Here is a 10,676-nt window from a genome sequence, read left to right on the forward strand (position 1 = left end):
AAGCTTAGAGTGGAAGTCCAAACCTTCAGATAGAAGGAAGGAGAATCCCTCTATGAAGCATGGGAAAGATACAAGCAATTGATCAGAAGGTGCCCTTCTGACATGCTTTCAGAATGGAGCAACATAGGTATTTTCTATGATGGTCTGTCTGAACTATCCAAGATGTCATTGGATAGCTCTGCTGGAGGATCTCTTCATCTGAAGAAGACGCCTGCAGAAGCACAAGAACTCATTGAAATGGTTGCAAATAACCAATTAATGTACACTTATGAAAGGAATCCTGTGAATAATGGGACAACTCAGAAGAAGGGAGTTCTTGAGATTGATACTCTGAATGCCATATTGGCTCAGAATAAAATATTGACCCAACAAGTCAATATGATTTCTCAGAGTCTGTCTGAAATGCAAGCAGCAACAGGCAGTACTAAGGAAGCTTCCTCTGAAGAAGAAGCTTATGATCCTGAGAACCCAGCAATGGAAGAGGTGAATTACATGGGAGAATCCTATGGAAACACTGGTGCACGAAATTGTGATCATCAACAATAGCGCCAAAGACTTGGAGCTCTCAAACGTGAATCACACTTTGTCACAATTCCGCACAACTAACCAGCAAGTGCACTGAGTCGTCCAAGTAATAAACCTTACGTGAGTAAGGGTCGATCCCACGGAGACCATCGGCTTGAAGCAAGCTATGGTCATCTTGTAAATCTCAGTCAGGCAGATTTAAATGGTTATGGAGGATTGATAATTAAAAGAGGAATAAAACATAAAATAAAGATAGAGATACTTATGTAATTCATTGGTGGATTTCAGATAAGCGTATGAAGATGCTTTGTTCCCCTTGAACCTCTGCTTTCCTATTGCCTTCTTCCAATCATTCATTCTCCTTTCCATGGCAAGCTTTATGTTGGGCATCACCTTGCATGTCAATGGCTACATCCCGTCTTCTCAGTGAAAATGGTCCTGATGCTCTGTCACAACATCGGCTAATCAGTTGTCGGTTCTCGATCATGTCGGAATAGGATCCATTGATCCTTTTGCGTCTGTCACACGCCCCATAATCGCGAGTTTGAAGCTCGTCACAGTCATCCCTTCCCAGATCCTACTCAGAATACCACAGACAAGGTTTAGACTTTCCGGATCTCAGGAATGGCCGCCAATAATTCTAGCCTATACCACGAAGGTTCCAATCTTAGATTAGAAACCCAAGAGATACACATTCAAGCTTGTTCATGTAGAACGGAAGTGGTTGTCAATCACGCGTTCATAGGTGAGAATGATGATGAGTGTCACGGATCATCATATTCATCAAGTTGAAGAATGAATGAATATCTTGGAGAAGAAATAGACTTGAGTTAGATAGAAAAACAGTAGTAATTGCATTAATTCATGAAGAACAGCAGAGCTCCACACCTTAATCTATGGTGTGTAGAAACTCCACCGTTGAAAATACATAAGAACAAGGTCTAGGCATGGCCGAATAGCCAGCCTCCAAACGTGTCTAAGATAGCATAAGACTTATCAAAGATTGATAGTCTCAAAATACAATGGCAAAAGGTCCTATTTATAGAAAACTGGTAGCCTAGGGTTTACAGAAATAAGTAATTAATGGAGAAATCTTCTTCCAGGCCCACTTGGTGTGTGCTTGGGCTGAGCATTGAAGCATTTTCGTGTAGAGACTTTTCTTGGAGTTAAATGCCAGCTTTTGTGCCAGGTTGGGCGTTTAACTCCAGCTTTTGTGCCAGTTTTGGAGTTAAATGCCAGAATTCTTGAGCTGACTTAGTATGCCTATTTGGGCCATTAAATCTTGGGCAAAGTATGAACTATTATATATTGCTGGAAAGCCCAGGATTTCCACTTTCCAACGAAATTGAGAGCGCACCAATTGGGCTTCTGTAGCTCTAGAAAATCCACTTTGAGTGCGGGGAGGTCAGAATCCAACAGCATCTGCAGTCCTTTTTCAGCCTTTGAATCAGATTTTTGCTCAGGTCCCTCAATTTCAGCCAGAAAATACCTGAAATTACAGAAAAACACACAAACTCATAGTAAAGTCCAGAAGAGTGATTTTTATTTAAAAACTAATAAAAATATAATAAAAACTAATTAAAATATACTAAAAACATACTAAAAAGAATGCCAAAAAGCGTATAAATTATCCGCTCATCACAACACCAAACTTAAATTGTTGCTTGTCCCCAAGCAACTAAAAATCAAATGGGATAAAAAGAAGAGAATATTCAATGAATTCGAAAAACATCTATGAACATCAGTATTAATTAGATGAGCGGGGCTTTTGGCTTTTTGCTTCTGAACAGTTTTGGCATCTCACTTTATCCCTTGAAGTTCAGAATGATTGGCATCTATAGGAACTCAGAATCCAGATAGTGTTATTGATTCTCCTAGTTAAGTATGTTGATTCTTGAACACAGCTACTTTATGAGTCTTGGCCGTGGGCCTAAGCACTTTGTTTTCCAGTATTACCACCGGATACATAAATGCCACAGACACATAACTGGGTGAACCTTTTCAGATTGTGACTCAGCTTTGCTAGAGTCCCCAATTAGAGGTGTCCAGGGTTCTTAAGCACACTCTTCTTTTTTGCTTTGGACCTCGACTTTAACTGCTCAGTCTCAAGTTTTCACTTGACACCTTCACGCCATAAGCACATGGTTAGGGACAGCTTGGTTTAGCTGCTTAGGCCAGGATTTTATTCCTGTGGGCCCTCCTTTCTACTGATGCTCAAAGCCTTGGATCCTTTTTATCACCCTTGCCTTTTGGTTTAAAGGGGTATTGGCATTTTCTGCTTGCTTTTCTCTTTTTTTTTTGCAAGCTTTTCGCTGCTTTTTCTTCCTTCAAGAATCAATTTTATGATTTTTCAGATCATCAGATAACATTTCTCCTTTTCCTTTCATTTTTTCAAGAGCCAACAATTTTAACATTCATAAACAATAAAATTCAAAAATATGCACTGTTCAAGCATTCATTCAGAAAAACAATAGTATTGCCACCACATCAAGATAATTAAACTGTTTTAAAATTTGAAATTCATGCACTTCTTTTTCTTTTTCAATTAAAAACATTTTTCATTTAAGAAAGGTGATGGATTCATTTTCATAGCTTTAAGGCATAGACACTAATGATCATGTAATAAAGACACAAACATAAATAAACATAAGCATAAAATTTCGAAAAACAGGAAAATAAAGAACAAAGAAGTTAAAGAACGGGTCCACCTTAGTGATGGCGGCTTGTTCTTCCTCTTGATGATCTTATGGAGTGCTTGAGCTCCTCAATTTATCTTCCTTGCCTTTGTTGCTCCTCTCTCATGGTTCTTTGTTCTTCTCTAATTTCATCGAGGAGGATGGAATGCTCCTGGTGCTCCACCCTTAGTTGTCCCATGTTGGAACTTAATTCTCCTAGGGAGGTGTTGATTTGCTCCCAATAGTTTTGTGGAGGAAGATGCATCCCTTGAGGTATCTCAGGGATTTCATGATGAGGAATTTCCTCATGCTCTTGATGAGGTTCTCTCACTTGCTCCATCCTTTTCTTGGTGATGGGCTTGTCCTCATCAATGAGGATGTCTTCCTCTATGTCAATTCCAGCTGAATTGCAGAGGTGACAAATGAGATGAGGGAAGGCTAACCTTGCCATAGTAGAGGACTTGTCCGCCACCTTGTAGAGTTCTTGGGATATAACCTCATGAACTTCTACTTCATCTCTAATCATGATGCTATGAATCATGATAGCCCGGTCTATAGTAACTTCGGACCGGTTGCTAGTGAGAATGATTGAGCGTTGGATGAATTCCAACCATCCCCTAGCCACGGGCTTGAGGTCATGCGTTCTTAGTTGAACCGGCTTCCCTCTTGAATCTCTCTTCCATTGAGCGCCCTCTTCACAGATGTCCATGAGGACTTAGTCCAACCTTTGATCAAAGTTGACCCTTCTAGTGTATGGGTGTGCATCTCCTTGCATCATGGGCAAGTTGAACGCCAACCTTACATTTTCCGGACTAAAATCTAAGTAATTCCCCGAACCATTGTAAGCCAATTCTTAGGGTCCGGATTCACGCTTTGATCATGGTTCTTGGTGATCCATGCATTGGCATAGAACTCTTGAACCATTAAGATTCCGACTTGTTAAATGGGGTTGGTGAGAACTTCCCAACCTCTTCTTCGGATCTCATGTCGGATCTCCGGATATTCGCCCTTTTTGAGCTTAAAAGGGACCTCGGGGATCACCTTCTTCTTGGCCACAACTTCATAGAAGTGGTCTTGATGCACCCTTGAGAGGAATCTCTCCATCTCCCATGACTCGGAGGTGGAAGCTTTTGCCTTCCCTTTCCTATTTCTAGAGGTTTCTCCGGCCTTTGGTGCCATTAATGGTTATGGAAAAACAAAAAGCTTTAGCTTTTACCACACCAAACTTAGAAGGTTGCTCGTCCTCGAGCAAAAGAAGAAAGAAGAGAGTAGAAGAAGAAGAAATAGAGGAGATGGATTGGGCTTTATGGTTCAGCCATTATGGGTGGGTTTGGGTGGGAAATTTGTTTGAATTTGAATGGTGAGGTAGGTGGGGTTTTATGAAGGATGGATGTGAGTGGTGAAGAGAATGCTGGGATTTGATAGGTGAGGGGGTTTTGGGAAAGAGGTATTGAGGTGATTGGTGAATGGGTGAAGAAGAGAGAGTGGTGGGGTAGGTGGGGATCCTGTGGGGTACACAGATCTTGAAGTGTCAAGGATATCTCATCCCTGCACCAAGTGGCGTGCAAAAACGCCCCTTTCTGCCAATCCTGGCGTTAAACGCCAGGCTGCTGCCCATTTCTGGCGTTTAACGCTAGCTTCTTGCCCATTCCTGGTGTTAAACGCCCAGAATGGTGCCAGACTGGGCGTTTAACGCCCAATCTGCTACCTTTACTGGCATTTAAACGCCAGTAACTATCTCCTCCAGGGTGTTCTATTTTTCATTCTATTTTTCACTTTGTTTTTGCTTTTTCAATTGTTTTTTGTGACTTCACATGATCATCAACCTACAGAAAACATAAAATAACAAAAGAAAATAGAAATTTAACATAGATAAGTAAAAATTGGGTTGCCTCCCAACAAGAGCTTCTTTAATGTCAATAGCTTGACAGTGGCTCTCATGGAGCCTCACAAATGTTCAGAGCAATATTGGAACCTCCCAACACCAAACTTAGAGTTTGAATGTGGGGGTTCAACACCAAACTTAAAGTTTGGTTGTGGCCTCCCAACGCCAAACTTAGAGTTTGACTGTGGGGGCTCTATTTGGCTCTGTATTGAGAGAAGCTCTTCATGCTTCCTCTCCATGGTTACAGAGGGATATCCTTGAGCTTTAAACACAAGGGAGTCTTCATTCACTTGAATGATCAATTCTCCTCTGTCAACATCAATCACAGCCTTTGCTGTGACTAGGAAGGGTCTGCCAAGGATGACGGATTCATCCATACACTTCCCAGTTTCTAGGATTATGAAATCAGCAGGGATGTAATGGTCTTCAACCTTTACCAAGACATCCTCTACAAGTCCATAAGCCTGTTTCTTTGAATTGTCTGCCATCTCCAGTGAGATTCATGCAGCTTGTACCTCAATGATCCTTAGCTTCTCCATTACAGAGAGAGGCATGAGGTTTATGCTTGACCCTAGTTCACATAGAGCCTTCTCAAAGGTTATGGTGCCTATGGTACAAGGTATTGAGAACTTTCTAGGATCTTGTCTCTTTTAAGGTAATCTCTGCCTAGTCAAGTCATCCAGTTCTTTGATGAGCAATGGAGGTTCATTCTCCCAAGTCTCATTACCAAATAACTTGGCATTTAGCTTCATGATTTCTCCAAGGTACTTAGCAACTTGCTCTTCAGTGACATCTTCATCCTCTTCAGAGGAAGAATACTCATCAGAGCTTATGAAAGGCAGAAGTAAATTCAATGGAATCTCTATGGTCTCAGAATGAGCCTCAGATTCCCATGGTTCCTCATTAGGGGACTCCTTGGAGGTCAGTGGGCGTCCATTGAGGTCTTCCTCAGTAGAGATTACTGCTTCTTCCTCCTCTCCAGGTTCGGCCATGTGAGACGTATTTATGGCCTTGCACTCTCTCTTTGGATTCTCTTCTGTATTGCTTGGGAGAGTACTGGGAGGGAGTTCAGTAATTTTCTTACTCAGCTAACCCACTTGTGCCTCCAAATTTCTAATGGAGGATCTTGTTTCAGTCATGAAACTTTGAGTGGTTTTGATTAGATCAGAGACAATGGTTGCTAAGTCAGAGTGGCCTTGCTTAGAATTCTCTGTCTGTTGCTGAGAAGGTGATGGAAAAGGCTTGCTATTGCTAAACCTGTTTCTTCCACCATTATTATTGTTGAAACCTTTTTGAGGTCTCTGTTGATCCTTCCATGAGATATTTAGATGATTTCCCCATGAAGGGTTATAGAAAATACAATGGCAAAAGGTCTTATTTATAGAAAACTGGTAGCCTAGGGTTTACAGAAATAAGTAATTAATGCAGAAATCTTCTTCCGGGCCCACTTGGTGTGTGCTTGGGCTGAGCATTGAAGCATTTTCGTGTAGAGACTTTTCTTCGAGTTAAACACCAGCTTTTGTGCCAGTTTGGGCGTTTAACTCCAGCTTTTGTGCCAGTTTTGGAGTTAAACGCCAAAATTCTTGAGCTGACTTAGTACGCCTGTTTGGGCCATCAAATCTTGGGCAAAGTATGGACTATTATATATTTCCGGAAAGCCCAGGATGTCTACTTTCCAACGCAATTAAGAGCGCGCCAATTGGGCTTTGGTAGCTCCAGAAAATACACTTTGAGTGCAGGGAGGTCAGAATCCAACAGCATCTGCAGTCCTTTTTCAGCCTCTGAATCAGATTTTTGCTCAGGTCCCTCAATTTCAGCCAGAAAATACCTGAAATTACAAAAAAACACACAAACTCAAAGTAAAGTCCAGAAGAGTGATTTTTATTTAAAAACTAATAAAAATATAATAAAAACTAATTAAAATATACTAAAAACAAACTAAAAATAATGCCAAAAAGCGTATAAATTATCCGCTCATCAAACACCTATAATCTTTCATGGAGAAATCATCCAAATCTCTCATGGAAGGATCAACAGAGACCTCAACAAAGTTTCAACAACAATAATGGTGGAAGAAACAGGTTTAGCAATAGCAAGCCTTTTCCATCATCTTCTCAGCAACAAACAGAGAATTCTAAGCAGAGCCACTCTGACTTAACAACCATTGTCTCTGATCTAATCAAAACCACTCAAAGTTTCATGACTGAAACAAGGTCCTCCATTAGAAATTTGGAGGCACAATTGGGTCAGCTGAGTAAGAAAATTACTGAACTCCCTCCTAGCACTCTCCCTAGCAATACAGAAGAAAATCTAAAAAGAGAGTGCAAGGCCATAACCACATCTCACATGGCCAAACATGGAGAGGAGGAAGAGGCAGTGATTCCCACTGAGGAAGACCTCAATGGACGCCCACTGACCTCCAAGGAGTCCCCTAATGAGGAACCATGGGAATTTGAGGCTCATTCTGAGACCATAGAGATTCCATTGAATTTACTTTTGCCATTCATGAGCTTTGATGAGTATTCTTCCTCTGAAGAGGATGAAGATGTCACTGAAGAGCAAGTTGCTAAGTACCTTGGAGCAATCATGAAGCTAAATGCCAAGTTATTTGGTAATGAGACTTGGGAGAATGAACCTCCATTACTCATCAAAGAACTGGATGACTTGACTAGGCAGAGATTACCTCAAAAGAGACAGGACCCTGGAAAGTTCTCAATCCCTTGTACCATAGGCACTATGACCTTTGAGAAGGCTCTGTGTGACCTAGGGTCAAGCATAAACCTTATGCCTCTCTCTGTAATGGAGAAGCTAGGGATCATTGAGGTACAAGCTGCAAGAATCTCACTAGAGATGGCAGACAATTCAAAGAAACAGGCTTATGGACTTGTAGAGGATGTCTTGGTAAAGGTTGAAGACCATTACATCCCTGCTGATTTCATAATCCTAGAAACTGGGATGTGTATGGATGAATCCATCATCCTTGGCAGACCCTTCCTAGCCACAGCAAAGGCTGTGATTAATGTTGACAGAGGAGAATTGATCATTCAAGTGAATGAAGACTCCCTTGTGTTTAAAGCTCAAGGATATCCCTCTATAACCATGTAGAGGAAGCATGAAGAGCTTCTCTCAATACAGAGTCAAATAGAGCCCCCACAGTCAAACTCTAAGTTTGGTGTTGGGAGGCCACAACCAAACTCTAAGTTTGGTGTTAAACCCCCACATTCAAACTCTAAGTTTGGTGTTGGGAGGTTCCAACATTGCTCTGAACATCTGTGAGGCTCCATGAGAGCCCACTGTCAAGCTATTGACATTAAAGAAGCGCTTGTTGGGAGGCAACCCAATCGTTACTATTCTATGATAATTTTCTATTTTCTATTGTTATTTTATGTTTCCTATAGGTTGATGATCATGTGAAGTCACAAAAACAATTGAAAAAGTGAAAAACAGAATGAAAAATAGAACACCCTGGAGGAGAAACTTACTGGCGCTTAAATGCCAGTAAAGGTAGCAGAATGGGCGTTAAACGCCCAGTCTGGCACCATTCTGGGAATTTAACGCCAGAAAAGGGCACCAGACTGGCGTTTAACGCCAGGAATGGGCAAGAAGCTGGCGTTAAACGCCAGAAATGGGCAGCAGCCTGGCGTTTAACGCCAGGATTGGCAGAAAGGGGCGTTTTGCACACCACTTGGTGCAGGGATGAGATATCCTTGACACCTCAGGATCTGTGGACCCCACAGGATTCCCACCTACCCCACCACTCTCTCTCTTCTTCACCCATTCACCAATCACCTCAATACCTCTTCCCCAAAACCCCTCACCTATCAAATCCTACCATTCTCTTCACCACTCACATCCATCCTTCATAAAATCCCACTTACCTCACCATTCAAATTCAAACCACTTTCCCACTCAAACCCACCCATAATGGCCGAACCATACACCCCCTTCTCACTCCTATATAAACCCATCTTCACTCCTTCATTTTCACACAACCTAAACACCACTTCTCCCCCTTGGCCGAAACACAAAGCCACTCCATCTCCTCTATTTCTTCTTCTTCTACTCTCTTCTTTCTTCTTTTGCTCGAGGATGAGCAACCTTCTAAGTTTGGTGTGGTAAAAGCTAAAGATTTTGTTTTTCCATAACCATTAATGGCACAAAAGGCCGGAGAAACCTCTAGAAAGAGGAAAGGGAAGGCAAAAGCTTCCACCTCCGAGTCATGGGAGATGGAGAGATTCCTCTCAAGGGTGCATCAAGACCACTTCTATGAAGTTGTGGCCAAGAAGAAGGTGATCCCCGAGGTCCCTTTTAAGCTCAAAAAGGGCGAATATCCAGAGATCCGACATGAGATCCGAAGAAAGGTTAGGAAGTTCTCACTAACCCCATTCAACAAGTTGGAATCTTAATGGTTCAAGAATTCTATGCCAATGCATGGATCACCAAGAACCATGATCAAAGTGTGAACCCGGGCCCTAAGAATTGGCTTACAATGGTTCGGGGAATTACTTAGATTTTAGTCCAGAAAATGTAAGGTTGGCGTTCAACTTGCCCATGATGCAAGGAGATGCACACCCATACACTAGAAGGGTAACTTTGATCAAAGGTTGGACCAAGTCCTCATGGACATCTGTGAAGAGGGCGCTCAATGGAAGAGAGATTCAAGAGGGAAGCCGGTTCAACTAAGAACGCATGACCTCAAGCCCGTGGCTAGGGGATGGTTGGAGTTCATCCAACGCTCAATCATTCCCACTAGCAACCGGTCCGAAGTTACTATAGACCGGGCTATCATGATTCATAGCATCATGATTAGAGATGAAGTAGAAGTTCATGAGGTTATATCCCAAGAACTCTACAAGGTGGCGGACAAGTCCTCTACTATGGCAAGGTTAGCCTTCCCTCATCTCATTTGTCACCTCTGCAATTCAGTTGGAATTGACATAGAGGAAGACATCCTCATTGATGAGGACAAGCCCATCACCAAGAAAAGGATGGAGCAAGTGAGAGAACCTCATCAAGAGCATGAGGAAATTCCTCATCATGAAATCCCTGAGATACCTCAAGGGATGCATCTTCCTCCACAAAACTATTAGGAGTAAATCAACACCTCCCTAGGAGAATTAAGTTCAACATGGGACAACTAAGGGTGGAGCACCAAGAGCATTCCATCCTCCTCCATGAAATTAGAAAGATCAAAGAACCATGAGAGAGGAGCAACAAAGGCAAGGAAGAGACATTGAGGAGCTCAAGCACTCCATAAGATCTTCAAGAGGAAGAACAAGCCGCCATCACTAAGGTGGACCCGTTCTTTACTTCCTTGTTCTTTATTTTCCTTTTTTCGAAATTATGCTTTATGTTTATCTATGTTTGTGTCTTTATTACATGATCATTAGTGTCTATGCCTTAAAGCTATGAAAATGAATCATCACCTTTCTTAAATGAAAAATGTTTTTAATTGAAAAGAAAAGAAGTGCATGAATTTCAAATTTTAAAACAGTTTAATTATCTTGATGGTGGCAATACTATTGTTTTCTGAATGAATGCTTGAACAGTGCATATTTTTGAATTTGATTGTTTATGAATGTTAAATTGTT

At 41.6% G+C, this 10,676-nt stretch overlaps 1 non-coding gene across 1 annotated transcript; it reads right to left on the reverse strand.

The window, feature by feature from the left end:
• LOC112787987 (small nucleolar RNA R71) lies at positions 1-108 on the reverse strand. The gene has a single exon (XR_003195370.1). It is a non-coding gene; the product is annotated as a small nucleolar RNA R71 (small nucleolar RNA).
• Between the last annotated feature and the right edge of the window lie 10,568 nt (positions 109-10,676).

This window comes from Arachis hypogaea, chromosome 20, assembly GCF_003086295.3.
Source record: "Arachis hypogaea cultivar Tifrunner chromosome 20, arahy.Tifrunner.gnm2.J5K5, whole genome shotgun sequence".
Taxonomy (NCBI): Eukaryota; Viridiplantae; Streptophyta; class Magnoliopsida; order Fabales; family Fabaceae; genus Arachis; species Arachis hypogaea.